This window comes from Protopterus annectens, chromosome 13.part0 (assembly GCF_019279795.1).
Source record: "Protopterus annectens isolate FY-2018-M chromosome 13.part0, PAN1.0, whole genome shotgun sequence".
Taxonomy (NCBI): Eukaryota; Metazoa; Chordata; order Ceratodontiformes; family Protopteridae; genus Protopterus; species Protopterus annectens.
Window position 1 is genome coordinate 516631901 of NC_056747.1, and position 16472 is coordinate 516648372.

The following is a 16472-nucleotide window of genomic DNA, read 5'->3' on the forward strand; positions in this document are numbered from 1 at the left end:
TGGGATTTCTCTCTTGCAGCAAATCCAACTCAGTAACTACTGCTCACCCCACAGCACAATCTCCTCCCCTCTACCACAGTGTACCTGAGTCCCCTCATATCTTCAAATCTCATTTGCTGCTTTTCAGATTCTCTCTGGAGCTCATCAGATAAGTGTGCTATTTACAATTTCTCAGTAACTTTCTAGTCAGCTTTCTCAGTGTTTCGGTCAGGTTATCCTTTTCTTGTACTGTCACTTTTTCTTAAAAAAAAAAAAGAAAGAAAAGAAAGTTTATATATATTTTCCTGCCTCTCTCATTCAATTATGCAGCAGCCTAATTCTCCCAGTTGGTTTCTTTTTTTCTTATATTTAACTGTAATTAAGTGTTGAGTTGTTACTACTTGATTTCTGTCTTACTTCTGATTACTTATAGATAAGGCTTCTGGGTTTTAAAAAATGTGCCCACTGCAAGCATGGCATGTGCGGTGTTGGAGCACATCCAGGAGTCTTGTGATATATTGAAAACTTGTGAGCATTGTTCCTTATTGGAAAGAAAAATTAAGCTCATTTTAAAAGGTTTCTTGCCTTCAGATTCAGCTGAGAAGAGATATGACAAAATAAATGGTAAAAAGAGGGGGGAGACTGAAGGAGTTGTCCTGAGGGCTTTCTCCCTTCCAATGTTTCAAGGCCTCCTCCCTCACAAGAGGGTTCAGCTCCTTTCCCTTTACATCCTATAACCTCTCCAGTCATGGAATACTCCACCCCACTCTGAGCCAATCTTCATCCCTGACAGGTCCCCCTGGGAGGAAGTCTTCTAGTAGATGGTCCTCTGAAAAGGAGCTCTTTAACTTCCTTAGCTCCCATTCTCTTTCTGCTTCTTCTTTCAAATAACAGGTCTGTTATCAGCACTAGTCATTCTGAGTCCTTGGGTCCTCATCTTCAAACCAAAGAACAGAGCACCACTGAATGTCTCAAACCCCCCATTCAACAGGGAACACAGGACTCAACAAGAACTTCAGAAGACTCCCTTGGAGAGTCCTCAAAAGTGTACATGGAAAAGGAGGCACACAGAGTTTTCCACGATTCAATCTCAGTGAAGGGTAAAGTTCCCAACAGTTCCCCGCCGAAGATCTCAGATTTGATGAAATCTTAAAATTGATGTGACAGAGGGGTACATGGACCCAGGCCCCTTCTTCCCCAGATGAGGAGATTTTATTTGAGGCATTCAGAACTGCCTCTACAGTTCCTTAATGGTCCCTCCCACTGACTGTATGATCAACCTGGTGATGGAGAGGGCATGGCAGGAGCTTGATGCTGCAGAGTGCATGCTCCACAAGCCAAAGACAGGCCTCATTGTAAAAAGGCCCTCTTTTGGACTATCTCATTGTGGCAACTGCTACTAAGAGAGAACCTCTGAAGAAAGTTCCATGGTCCACCGTCTAAACAAGGAGTGTGGAATGACAGACCATACAAGGAAGAGCGCTTATGCCTCAGGTACCCTTGCACTCTGCTGAATTATCTTACCCACATGATAAGATTCCAAGGAAACCTGGCTGACCAGACAATGGACTCTTTAGCAAACATCTCCCACTCCAGATACTCAAAAAGAGACGGAGTCACAGGTGGCTACAATGTTGTCTGTTTTCAATCTTTTCATGGGATTGCTACACAGTGCTGAAGATGGAGCAGCTAGGACAGCAGGCATAGGTATTGCCATGAGTCACCATGCCTGCCTGCATTTGTGTGACTTTGTCGACAACTTTGGGGCATCTTTTGTTAACATCTCTTGTGATGGGTTCTTAATTTTTGGACTCAAGGTCAAAGAAAAGCTTCCAAAAAGGAAGCGGAAACTGTCTGTGTTGGGAGTGCAGCTTGACACCCCTCAGCGGTCCTTCTCCGGGAACCTGATTGTGCCAAAGCACTCTGATTTAAGATGTTTTGGTATCTTTTCATCAACACCTTTTTAGACATGGAAAACTGTGTCAGAAGGGGGGGATCCCTTTAATAGACACCACCCTAGAGAAAGAGGGAGATATGCAACATCAGGGGTTTAAGTGGCCTTTTCTCTGGGGAACTACACCAGCACACGTGAGGGCTTGTCTGATTACTCTGAGGGCAGTTGGGAGTCTACTGCCTCTTCACTTAGAATCATGGTTGACCATCTTGCAAGACATTAGGTGAATTATTTTCCTAGTAACTCCCAGACCATCATCTCTGCATCTTGGGAATTTGTGACCCTGACAAAAAAGAGTATTGGTGCTGGAGATTATTCATTTCCTTCAAAAAAAAAGTTGTTGAAGAGGTACCACCAGACAAGAGAGGGACAAGTATCTATTCCAGATTCATTTTAGCTCCCAAAAATCAGACAACCTTAAGTATATTATAAACTTAAGCAGCATAAAGAGTTATATAAAAGAAACAAAGTACTGGATGGTCATGCTCATGCAATCCATCTACAGGAAGGAGACTGGATGTGCTGTACTTTAGTATGTTTACCCTCATATGAAGACTGCAAAATCATCAGAAGGCATTTCCTCTTCTGGCTTAAAGTCAATCATTACCAGTTCCAAACACTGCAATTCGATTTCATTGCAGGCCCTTAGGTTTTCACCAAGTGCATATCAGTCAGCAGCGCATCTCAGGCTAAAATTGATATGCATATTCCCATACCTAGATGACTTGACTCCTATTTGCTTCATTAAAAGAGTCTCTTATTTCAGGAAAAGACTGTTTGCTTCATTTATTTCTGTTCTTGGGTATTTCTTTCAAAATTCCAGTTGGAGCCCTGTCAAACTCTTGAGTTCATAGGATGCCATCTGGATACGAGATTCAGAATTTCAAAGCTTCCAGACTACAGACTCACATCTCTTAAGTTCTGCTGTCTTAAAGTTCCAACAAAAGTTTTCCCCTCATGCATTGTTGATTCAAGTCCTAGGTATGATGGCTGCCACAGTCACTCTGGTTCCACATGCCAGATGTTACATGAGGACCTTGAGTGAGGAGTGGTCTCAGTTTTTACATCATATCAACAAACCTATCCATCTCTCATCAGTCTGTAAGCATCATCTAGACTGGTGGATCCATTTCCCCTTGGTTACAGTTAGAAGACCCATAATGTTATGCCTCCCAATTGCCATGGTCACCATGGTTGCCTCATCCCTGGAGTGGAGGGGGGCATTTCAAGCAGAGAACAGTCAAAGGAGCAAGATCTCAGCAAGAGGCCCATCTTCACATCAGTGTACTGGAGATGATGGCTGTCCTCAAATTTGTTGCAGGCTCTTCAAGATTCCCTTCTCTAGGGTTTGATTTCTATCCATCCAGACAGCACCTCTGTCATATGGTATATGCAAGGGCAGGAACCCATTCCTACCCCCTCTTCTGATAGGCCATGAGAATGTGGCAATGGATGGTGTCTTCACAACACTTTCTGATAGCAAACCACAGTCCAGAATGGAGCAGCATTCTGGTGGATAAGCTCAGCTAATGTATCTTGATGCTCATGAGTGATCCCGCAGTTCATCAGCTCCTGAGGCCAGCCTTGCTGCAACATCTTCACAGCCACCAGTACCAATTGCAGAAAAAGCTACTTTGTCTTAATAACTCCAGAGGGATAGACACCCAGTAGTACTCTGGTCCACCAGTGGCCTCCTGGACTCTGTTATGCCCTCTCTCTACTACATCTCATGACAGAATTCTTACAGTATGTCTCTGTGTGCAAGGTTATCTTCATAGTCCCCTTTTGGCCTAGGCAAATTTGCTTTTGCATACTTTGGCTTCATCTCAAGCAACAGCCGTGGCTGCTTGATCCTATTCTTTATCTGTTCTCTCAACCATCTGGCAAACCTTACCTTGAGATATTATCTCGGTAACTAACCATGTGGTTTCTCCAATTCCAGTGATAGCCAAGGATCCTTCATTTCCCTCAGGTTTATTCAAATTCTCTCTACATTTTAGAAGGATACAACTTTAAAGATATAAAGCAGTAAATGGAAAATATTTTCTCTTTGGGCAATCAGAAGGGTCTGGTCCTTTTTTCAGCCCCACTTTCTTCTGTCTTGCAGTTTCTTGCTTCCTTATTTGATTCTAGTTTCTCCAACATTAAAGCCCAGCTGGCAGCCATTTCTAATGTTCATCAAGGCTTCAATTCCATGCCCTTAGATTCTCAAAAAGTTTGCAAAGCTTTCCTAAAAGGAACATTCCTCTTCAGACCTTCTGATAAAGATCACTCTCCATGATATGTCTTAAATTTTGTGATGGAGACACCCTTTAAATATGCTTCTTCCTGTGAAATAACATTCCTTTCCTGTAATACTTTGTTACTGGTTGTTATCATGCCAGCCAGAAGGATCTCTGAACTGCATACTGTCTCCTGTAAGCCCCGCCCCAATTGTTTTTCTACAAGGACAGAGTCTTCCTTCGAACTAACCCCTCTTTTATAACTAAAGCCATTTCTGAACTGACCTGAAATCAGACCATTCATCTACCTATATTTTTCAAGCCATTCCAACATCCAAGAGTATCTACTTCACTTTCTGAATGCTCATAGACAGCTACATTTTACCTGTATCACACTAAGGATTTCAGGAAAGGTAACCAACTCTTTATCTCTTACTCCTCTTCCATGTTGGGTACAAAGGTCTCAAAAGTTACCCTGTCCAATTACATTATGCATGTTTATTCCATTATCAAGAAAACTTTGCTATTAAAAACTATTAAAAACTAAGGTGCAGTCTATGAGTTCCATAGCAGCTTCCATGGCCTTTTTCAAAAATTCCACCATTGATATACACACTGCAACAGCATGGTCAACTGTGCATGCCTTTGTCAAACTTTGCAGACTAGATATGATTTAAAGGTCTAAGTCCTTCTTAGTATCTGCCATCCTCAAGGTATCTTGTTATGATGCCACTCAGTAATTTCTTGTAGCTGGGGACTCTGTCTCATCAGTAGAAATGGGTGGATGAGATCTTCATTACTAGTCTAGCCACTTCAACTTCCTACCCAGCTTCTCTCTCCAAATTGTCAGTTCCTGGTTTTCTGGATAGACTTGGTGAACCTAATCCTGAAGCCTGTTCTCCTGTTATTGTTTACCGCACCAATGGTCCTTTACATTAGAGGGTAAACTCAGTGAGGGCTGTGAGGGACTTGGGTGCATTGTGACAGAAGGAAGGAGCTTGAGCTGTGTAATGAGCAGAAGTTTCCAGTTGGATCCACTATGAGGTGGATATCTCATCAGTCAAAGTGTCCAGACTAGGGATAATGAAGATCCAGTGCTATGGTAAGTACATAACTTTCATTTAACTGGTCTGAAGTGCCAGCATAATTCTACAGAAAACCAAAGGGTGCAAGGCATGTCACTCAGTGGCGGCTGGTGACTTCAAATCAAAGGGGGGGCTGCAGGAGACAGCTGAATGGGTGGGGTCAAGGGGAAGGGGTGTGGTCAACTAGAAAGGAGAGGAGCTATGCTCAAAACCACAAAAACTAACTTTAATTAAATATGCTGCCCTGGATGGCAAACCATCATTATGAGAGTCCAATCAAGACAAAAATAAGTGTAGAAGAATAAAAATATTTCAATGCATTGGCTGCATGACAGCTTACTTAATATCTAGATGGAAACAAAAGGTTGTGAGGCATGAAAAAATAAATTACTTTTTAAATACATTACTGGAATGCCAGTCAAAATCAAGTATAAGAAAAAACAGAAGCACTCAACTCAAACCAGTTCTTCTTGCAATGCAGTTCTAATTATAATTTATATTCAGCTTTATTAAAGTACCAAGTAACATGCTGAAAGTAGAAATTTCTGTGATGCCCCCACTTGTAAAAATGTTTCTTATCCAAAAAAGACCTGCTGCCTGACAACTATCTACTTGTTTAATGGGGAAAACATGAAAGTAAAAAATGAAAAGCAAACAAGAAACAAGCTCAAGATACATTGCTTAAAGGATTACTGTACAGGTTATGGACCACACATGATTGGCATTCTGTTTAGTTTACGGGTAAAGTCTGTAGAGATGACTGGAAGTCTCCAACAAGTGTAATGAGCTTTTTAAAATAATGGAATCCTGTCCTTTAATACCCAAGGCTTATACATTATCTAGTAAAGTATTCTGTGCATGGCAACAACAGAAAGGCTTTCACTGTTGGCAATTCTTTAACAGTATGCTTATTAAAGCTTACTTGCATCTTACGATCTCAGACAAGCTTACCTTATGGTCATTAAAGCATTGCTACTTAAACACAGAGCAACAGGCACTTTGAGTAATAAGCATAAATCAACAGTACAAAAATATGACAGAAACCAGACCGTTCTGTAAAAATCAAGGTCAGATGAAAAGCCACTCTAGTACTTGTGTCTACCTTGGATGGGTGGGATTCTCTGCACATTTACACTGCATAACTACTCCTTGCCTTGCTTCGACACATCCACAGTCACTACATGGGGGAGTGGGGTGTAACAAGTATGTCACAGTTTGAAATGTCTCTGGCTGACTTGTGATGGCCCTGACACATTTGTCATACCTCTCAACCTCAGAGCAAGAAATCTGGACAAAGCCAAAGAAATGGGACAAAGGCCCAAAAATAAGGGCAATTTTTAAAATATTGCTCTTATAAACTTAGAAAGCTAACAGAGGTCTTGCATTAGTATGAATTTTCTGAATGGTATGAAATCTGAAACTCAAATGTCTGTCATTATTTTCTAACTTCAGTCTTTAATTATTTGTCACTAATTTGCCAAAAAAACACAATTTTATGAAAAATGGACCAAAAATGTGATGTAAAAATATAAAATAGCAACACAATACAGCTGGGAACCTGTCAAAGAAGGTACACTTTAATATTAGTACTGCTAACTTGAGCAGCTGACAAAATAAAATAATCTACATGCATTTCTGAAATTAAAGTAATCTGATTATTACAGTTATTTCTTAATTATAAACCCTCCATGTTTTCCTCCAAAATTGCTATTTTGCAGAGGGATCATTAGGGGAAGAGCAACATTTTGAGCCAAAATCAGGGACAGTTCAGAGGTTTGGCTATGCCTAATTCTATAAAGCAATTTATTTGCATGTACCTCTCAACATGTTAATGCAATAAATCTGGACAAGGCCAAATATATTGGGGGAACATATAAACAGTACTAAAAATTGCTCTTGTATAAACTGGGATAGTTGATAGAACAGGTCTTACTTTAGCATGCATTTTTCTGAAGGTTATGAAGTCTGAAACTAGTGTGTCATTATTTAGTGACTTAATTCCTAAATGATTTGCCAGAAAACCACAAATTTTATGAGGAACAAACCAAAAATAAGAAGCAAAAATCTATTAATTCTTTGAAAATCTGGACAGTTGGGAGATATAGTTCAGCTGGGGCTGTCTAAGTTTGCCACCCTTCCCCCTCACAAAACCATGGTCGAATGGAGCCTCCCCCTGCAGCCATTCCAATGACCCATTACTTTGCTATTTCACTCCATTTACCATAAACACTAATGTGCATACTGATTTACTTCTATGATGATTTGAACGTCATTTGAAAGTTTTATTTTGCATTTTACAGCACAAACACTAAGACATCTGCTAAACAAACTTGGCATTAAAGCTTCTCTGCCCTTGAAACTCACATTCATTGAAACAACATTAAAACCCACATTCAAAGAAAATACATTTTACCCGTGGCAGATAAAAATTAATTCTGGGCTGTTTTCAAATCATAGGCCCCTTGCATATGAAACATACATGTGCTCTTTGATACACCTTCCTATTGCTTTGAACATTTTTCCAGTAAACAATGAAATAAAACTGCCCAATTCAGAACATTTCCATCATAAAAGTCTACTCATACTTCTACAGTCCACTATTATCAGTAAATATGCACAATTCTACAGTCCACCATTATCAGTAAATATGCACAATCTCTGAAGTAGTAAAAAAGTCATCTAAATAATTCCACATTAAATAAATCTGTAATGAAGAGGTTGCTGCTAGCAATCACCTTTATATTTCATGGTTTCATCGAAAAATAAAGTGTTTGATGCCCCTGAGGAATAAATTGCCTAAATTACATTAAAAATAAGCTAGTAATATTGCAATAGGAAATGGATGGCAAACTGATAACAGGCTCATAGTTAGTATCTTAACTTTCAGTACGGCAGCATTCACCCCTTATGGGAGTAGAACCAACAACCTTCTGCATCAAAAGCAAGTACACAACCTGTTGTGCTATTAACAATGTGAGCTGACTTAGCATAATCAGCACTAAACTTCTCTTCCCCTGCAGCTCTCAGCTCCTTGTAAAATCTACTCAATACTCAACTGCATCTTAACTTCGCAGCACAAGAAGTCTGGAAAAAGCCAAATTTATTGGGGTGGGTCAAAAGGGCAAAAACCAGAGACACATTAAACATTGCTTGTATAATCTTGGAAAGCTGCTAGAATAAAATGCTGTGTTACCACCATACATTTTACTGCCAAGGTCCCTGTGCAAAGGAGTCAGAACAACATACCACTATGCCAAATCACCTGCTTTGTGAAAGAAAAATGCTGTGTTACCACCGTACATTTTACTGCCAAGGTCCCTGTGCAAAACAGTCAAGAGCAACATACCACTACGCCAAATCAGCTGCTTTGTGAAAGAGAGGAAGACTGAAATTTAAATGGCTATCATTTAATGAATTCAGTTCTCACCATAGCTGTCAACCTCTTAGCACAAAAGACCTGGACAAACCCAGTAATGAGGGAATACAGCCCTCAAACATATTCAGTGAATTCAGTTCTTGCCATAGCTGTCAACCTTAGCACAAAAAAACCTGGACAAAGCCACTAACAGGGTATTACAGTCCCAAAAATAAGGACACATTTCAAATAGCCATCTTATAAACTTAAAAAAATTGTTATAATAAAAGGTTGTGTTACTATATATTTATTGCTAGAATAAAAAGTGGTTTTACTATGTATTTTCTGAAGAATATGAAGTCTGAAATTCAAATGCCTGTCAATTTTACTTCTGACGGAACAAAAAGAATTTTCAGCAGAGGCCCAGGGAGAAATACTGTAGACACATGTCTTTGTAAAATGGCAGGGCACCAGAGCAAATCCACAAAAACACAGGGATAAGATGCAGACTCCACACAGAAGGCACCCCAGCCAAGAATCAAACCAGAAAACCTGTAGCTGTGAGGCAACAATACTGCCACTGCACCATCAAATATGTAAGGAAGTAAACATTCAGAAACCTGAAGTCTGAAATTCAAATGCCTGTCAATTTCATTTAACATTTGTTAATCAGGACAGACTGACTTGGAACAAAAAAAACAATTCTCAGCAGAGGCCCAGGAAGAAATAATGCAGACATGTCTTTGTAACATGGGAGGACACAAAAGCAAACCCACACAAACATAGGGAGAAGATACAGAACCCCCACAAAGAAGGCACCCCAGCCAAGAATCAAACCCAAAAACTTGCAGCTGTGAGGCAACAATGCTACCACTGCACCATCAAATATCAAGCATTGCAATATTTACAAACCACAGATATTATGAGGAATAGATCAGATCAAATATTTGGCAAAAATCTGCAATTTTTTTACAAATGGTGGTGGGTAGGGAATTCAGGTCTTTAACACCTGCATACAAGGTACATCACTACTGATGTTATTATGCACAATCTCTGCTAAATCTTATGACAGTACATGTTATTTCTGAATTTCTTAGGATATGTTGTTTCTGAATTTTATGTATAAAGCTTGCTCAACATCCCACCAGTTAACACCAGAGCTCTCAAACTCATGTCACAACTCGAAGAACATGGCTTTAAAAAGTTTGGGAAAAGGACCTCAGATTACCAACAGGTATCAAATATTGTCTGTATTTATTAAAAAACAGTGCCAGAGTAGCAGGTTTGTAATTTTATTAGTTGACATTGTCTAATGTTTTAGTCCTTACATTTTTACTGTTTTGTGCAAAAACACAAAATTTACACTGAACACTCAAAAATTTAGTATTGTAGATTCCTTTGGTGACTTGAGTTCTCATATTATGTTGGATTAAGGCATAATTATGAACAGTCTCATTGCTGGGATCTCAGGTAGGGCACTAAAAAAAATCCATGGCTACCTGTATGATGGCCCCTCCTGATGACTCTCTGTCTCTCATGCTGGGTAGTCCCTAGTAATGGAGGAACAAATGAGCCTAAGACTCATAAGGAGAGGCTTACTGGTCAGCTGGTAAAATGATAAATTAAAAAAAGCAACAGAATTATTTTTCTGATAAAAAGCACTATTAAACTGTATGTGAATAAGACTGGCAGTTTTATGTGTTGTTTGATTTTTGAAAGATGAATACAAATGTGTAAATAATGTTAGTTTTCATAAACAACCTAAGTATGGTACACAAAGAATCAGTAACCAAATTATCGAACATGTTGTGACATTTCATATTTCACAAACTATTTATAAGTTGTTTTTCAAAATAAATATGATATTGAATATGTATAACAGTACGTAGTGCACACAGAGTATTAATAGTAAATGTTAAGTTGTCTATCTCGCCTTCATTCTTGCTGGATGGGTTCGGAGCCGACCTCGGCTCCGACTCGGCCACTCTAAAGCTCGAGAGTTGGTTCCACCCTCGAGGCTCCTATATCCCACAATGCTAGGCGATAGTTACCTCAGATCTCGCAGCTTGAGGTTGGTTGTTCTACCGGTTCCTGGTGAGTTTAAGCTTTTCTATTAAAAGTTACTCTGTTTCCCTTTTTAGTTTAATTATTGTCAAATTAGTGTAGTTCATTGAACTTTATCCCGACCTAATTTTTCCCGTTTTCTTAAAGAACTTTAGTTCTTCCCTTGGGCCTTCCCTTCCTAGGAGTGTTTGTGTAGTTTAAGCTACTGTTTATTGTACTTTATTTTTTTAGTAATTTTACTAAAGTAATTTTTTCTGACAGGGTATAACTGGTGTGTTTGAGTGTGTGTTTGTGTTCACCAGTTAGGCTATTTCAAGAAGTGTGATGCGTGCTGTCAGAAAATGTCTCTGACAGACGCCACACTTCTTGTCTCTTGTTTTTGGGGCCTTTACCTGCAGGACTCCTGTGCTGTCTGCCATGGCTTCAGCCCCAGGGTCCTGCAGGAAAGAAAACAAGCTCATATTGAGAGGCTTGTTGAAGCCTGAGGATTCCCTGTCTGTCTCAACAGGGAAGCCCTCCATCGAGGTCTTCGGCTTCTGAGCCGAGACCTCAGGTTATTCAACCTTTGCCTTTATCGGCTCCGGCTGGAGCCGATAAGTCTCAGTCCACAGTTTCTGTGGCTTCTCAAGCCCGGCGGGCCGGGAGGTTATCGAGGTACCCGTCGACAAGATCTTGAGCCGGCAACCAGAAAGAGGTCTAGGTCACCTTCTCTTGGCTCCGTTCATTCGGCCAGGATCTCCCTGCTGTCTGAACGGAGCCAAAGGTCTCATTCCTCTAGGTCATCGAGGTTGTCCGATCATGACCTTCAGAGGGTGGTGAGTCGACTACTCAAGTCTGAGGCACTAGCCCAGATGCTTCAGAGCCCGACTCATCAGTCGGTGCCTGTCCCGTCCATCAACTCCTTCCTCCTTCGACTCTTTTGAGAACCGAGACTGTGAGGAGTACCGAGACAATTGTCTTCGGCTCCGCTTTTTCTTCCATGGAGGAATCTCGACTTCCCTCGTGCGGCTCGAGGGTGAGTGGCATCGGACCCTTGTCCGACCCCTCTCCCTCTCGGTGCTTGGCTGCTGAGTTCGGCTCCGACATCGGCCTCGGAGCCATCACTGTCGGTGCCGAGGGGTCCTTAGCTCCTGGGACCTCTGGCTCTGCCTGACAGGGGTGCGGTCATGCGGAGTGTGTTAGAGCCTGGCTCTACTCCACAGTCGGCTCCGTCAGCCCCTCCCTATGCTGCCTCAGGGTCCTCATCCCTGACCGCAGAGAGCCAACTCCTCAGGAGCTCCCTTTGGGGATTTCATCTCTCTTCGGCCTCTCCTGATTTGGCAGAAGAGCCCCTCGGAAGAGGAAGTGCAAGAGGAAGCACATTGACTCACCTGAGTCTATCACGCCGGACACAGATCTGGATGATTCTGAGGGTTCCCCGTTCCCCTTCTGAAGATGTCTCATTTGCAGACATTCTGGAGATCCTTAAACAGAGGGGAAATTGGCCAGCCCTCAACCCATCTGTGTATCTTGAGGCGTTTGGCTCTCCCTTCCACCTCCTGGGTGTCCCCCCCCTCATGCAGGTGGTTGCAAAAAAGGCATGGACGGCTCCTGATTCAGTGGACCCCACTCCCAGGAGACCCTCCAAATTCATCACAGCTCCATCAGACAAGGAATTTTTATCAAAAGGAGTCTCTGTGGATGCTATGGTGGTTGCTGCCGCCACAAAGAAGGAACTGGCTGATCCTTCAGTGCCTGTCCATCCACCTAACAAGGAATCTAGGTCCATGGATAGGTAGGGGAAGCGGATGTTCTCCTCAGCGACATTTACTATCGTTAAGCTGAATTACCTGTGCCATTTCACTCTTCAAAGAGACTTGATCAAAGAAGCGAGTGAAATGCTGAAGGACCCTACAGCTGCGGGTTTCAAGAAAATGAACACGCAGCTGGCTATCCTAATTCTATTTCCAACTCCTCCATGCCCTCTTATGCGGCCGATGGAGCGAGCAGAGCAGCAGGAACAGGGGTAGCCTTACCTGGATGCGGCTATGCAATTTTATGGAACCTTTCAAGACGTCTTTCACGAACTCCCTTTGATGGATCATCTCTTTGGTCCACAAGTGAAAGAAACCCTGACTAGGTGCGAGACTGATGGCAAGACCCTTTCTGCTTACCGCCGGTCCTTCTAGGCCTTACCCCAAAGGCCAGAAGGGGAAAGATGTGGTTCCGTAAACAATCCCAAGGGACTTAGCGCCGACGACAGAGTCGGTTCCCGCCAGAGGCAGAGGGGAACAACAATGGTAGACGATAGCCTCTAGAGGCAGAGGGGTCCGCAGAACCAGGGCAATCGGGAAGCCCTTTCAGCATCCCTGAGGTGTTGCCCGACTGCCCCTCTTCGGCGGCAGTCGGGGGAAGATTGTCACTGTACCCCGAAGCCTGGCTATCCTTGACACAAGACAAATGGGTACAGTCCATCATTTCGAAGGTTATTCTATTCCCTTTCTTCGCTTTCCAAATCAGTCAAAAATCCCTTCCAGATGTTCCACCCGGCCAAAGGGATCTTGCAGCTTTGGAAATTTCAAAACTGCTTGCAAAAGAGCTATTCAGCCAGTGCCAGCAGACCAACTAGGATCCGAATCTACTCAAGGTTCTTTTAGTTCCAAAGAAAACAGGGGACTGGAGACCAATTTTGGATCTCAGTATCTTGAACAGATCAGTCAAGAAAACAAGATTTCGATGGTCACGCTGCAATCCATTCTTCCCCTATTGGGAAAAGGAAACTGGATGTGCTCTATAGACCTTCAGGACGCCAACTATCACATAAAATGAACAGACGCCCAGAAGATTCCTCCGCTTCAGGCTGGGAACCAGTCATTTTCAATTCAGGGCCCTGCCCTTTGGTCTCACCACTGCCCCGGTGTTTACCAAATGCATGGCAGTGGTAGCTTCTCACCTGAGACGACAAGGATTCCAGGTGTTTCCATATTTGGACGACTGGCTCCTCACAGCTCCCACCAAGCATCTCCTTCTGATGGCCAGAGATTACACTTTCGCCTGTCAAAGACTGGGTATCTCAATAAATTAAAGTCTATTTTGTCGCCTTGTCGTACTATTACCTACATAGGCAAAATTAGATACTGTAAACATGTCTGCAACACTAACGAACCAAAGGATATCAGACATTCAAAAATTGGTATCACTACTTCTCAACAACAACAGAGCCAAAGCCAGGTTAGTTCTAAAGGTGTTGGGAATCATGGCAGCCATACCCTCCTTCCATTGGCCAGATACCACATGATCCTTCAGTGGATGCTCTTTTCTCAATGGTCATACCAGGAACTTCCAATGTCTCACACCATTATGATCACGCAAGCTGCAAAAGCATCTCATGTGGTGGATGTCTTCCCTCAGCTCCTGTTGGGGAGACCATTTGTTCCACCTCCTCCGGTTGCTACTCTGACAACGGATGCCTCCCTGATCGGGTGGGGGGGGCATTATCAGGGCAGGACAGTCCAGGGCACATGGCAACCAAACGAATGCCACTTGCACATAAATGTTCTGGAGATGAGAGCAGTGCTTTTAGCGTTGCAAGCCCTTCAACACTCTCTTCCCTTGGGAACGATTGCAATCCAGACAGACAATATGTCTGTAGTGTGGTACATCAACAAACAAGGCGGAACCAGATCATACCCCTGTGTCGAGAAGCACTCAGACTGTGGCAATGGGCGATTTCTTCTCAGCGTTTTCTGATAGCAACGCACATCCCGGAAGTCCAATCACATTGCGGACAAGTTGAGCAGAGCTATTCTCATGCCTCACGAGTGGTCTCTGAAAGACTCTGTAGTGAGAGAGATTTTTCTCAAGTGGGGTCAGCCTTGCTGCGATCTTTTGCTACTCCCCAAAACAGCAAGTGCAGAGAATACTTCACTCTATTCCCTACCAGGCCAACCCAGCAGGGACGCTTAGTCCAAGTTTGGCCCGGGACTTCTGTATGCATTTCCTCCTTTCCCACTGATCTCTCAAGTAATACAGAAAGCTATCGCTCAGAAGGCCTCATTGATCCTCATTGCTCCTTACTGGCCTCGACAAGTGTGGTTCCCCTTTCTGCATCGATTTCTTGTGGGCGACCGTGGAATCTGGACCTAGTTCCAGATCTTTGATCCATCAGTCGGGTCAGTTTCATCGCTCCCTCCCTCTCTGAACCTCACTGCTTGGTTCCTCCACTTCCAACCGTAGCCAGGCTTCCTCAATTATCTCACTCTGTTAGAGATATTTTGATAGCTTCCCATAAATCTTCCACTAAGATTTATTTGAGTAAGTGGAAACGATTTTCATATTGGGCACAAGGAAAGGACGAGATCCTTTCACCGCTTCCATCCAACTAGTCCTCGATTTTCTTGCTGAACTCTTCCATGCAGGTTCATCTCCATCTACTCTTAAGGTTCAATTGGCAGCTATTTCTAATTTCCATGTGGGTATTTCTGAATCTGCCCTAATGTCCCACAAACTCTGCAAAGCCTTTTTGAAAGGAGTTTTTCTTCTCAGACCTCCTGTAAGAAATCCTCCTTCTCCTTGGGACCTAAATTTAGTTCTTGCTTCTTTGATTCTTTCCCCTTCGAACCTGCAGCTTCATGTTCCTTAAAGTTATTATCATGGAAAACTCTCTTTCTGGTGGCTATCACATCAGCCAGAAGAATTTCAGAACTTCAAGCACTCAGTTGTCGTTCTCCTTACCTTGTGTTCCATAAGGACAGAGTTTCCTTACGAACTAACCCGTCCTTTTGCCTAAGGTGGTTTCAACATCAAATCTAAACCAATGCATTGACCTCCTGTTTTTTCCGAGTATTCAAATAGGTCTGAACAAAATTACACTGTCTGGATGTTCATCGTCAATTAAGGTACTACTTGGACAGGACAAACAATTCAGAAAATCTGATCAGCTGTTTGTCTCCTATGAAAGCAGAAAGGGACTTCCAGTTTCAAAGGTATCTTTATCCAGATGGCTAACATCTCTGATTACCCTTGTTTATGAGATTAGACACCAAAACTGCCTAATAAGCCTAAAGCCCATTCCACCAGAGCTTTGGCTACTTCTCTAGCCTTCCAAGACAGACTGCCTATTGACACCATTTGTGCAGCGGCTACTTGGGCTACTCCTCACACTTTTATTTCCCATTATAAGTTGGATTTAGCTTCTAGGCATAGAGCTAATTTTGGTTCCACTGTTCTCAGGAGTCTGTTCCGTTAGGCCACCGGGACAAGGTGCTAGGGACGGTCCCATCCAGCAAGAATGAAGGCGAGATAGACAACTTAACATATAGAAGTTATGTTCTTACCATAACGTTCCATGTTAGTTGTCTTCCTTCTTCCCTGGCCTGGACAGACCTAGAGGAGTTGTGATCGTGACCTCTCTTTCTACCACCTCTTTCTTAACTATATGCTATTATGCATATTTCTTGTTTCAGGATGTAGGTCACCCTTCTTCTTCCTGTTGTTAGAGGTGGATTCTGTTTTTTACAGTTATACTGTTTCTGTTATAAGCTGGGGTTAGCTTACAAACGAGATCTGAGGTAACTATCGCCTAGCATTGTGGGATATAAGGGGAGCCTCGAGCGGTGGAACCAACTCGAGCTTTAGAGTGGCGCGAATGAGCCGAGGCGCTCCGTGGTTTCGGTCGGAGCGAGGTCGGCAACCCATCCAGCAAGAAGAAGGCGAGAAGAAGACAACTAACATGGAACGTTATGGTAAGAACATAACTTCTATTTTTCTCCATCATAATATGATTTTCACATGATAACATGCAGTTTTCATGTAACTTGGAAATAATGCATATA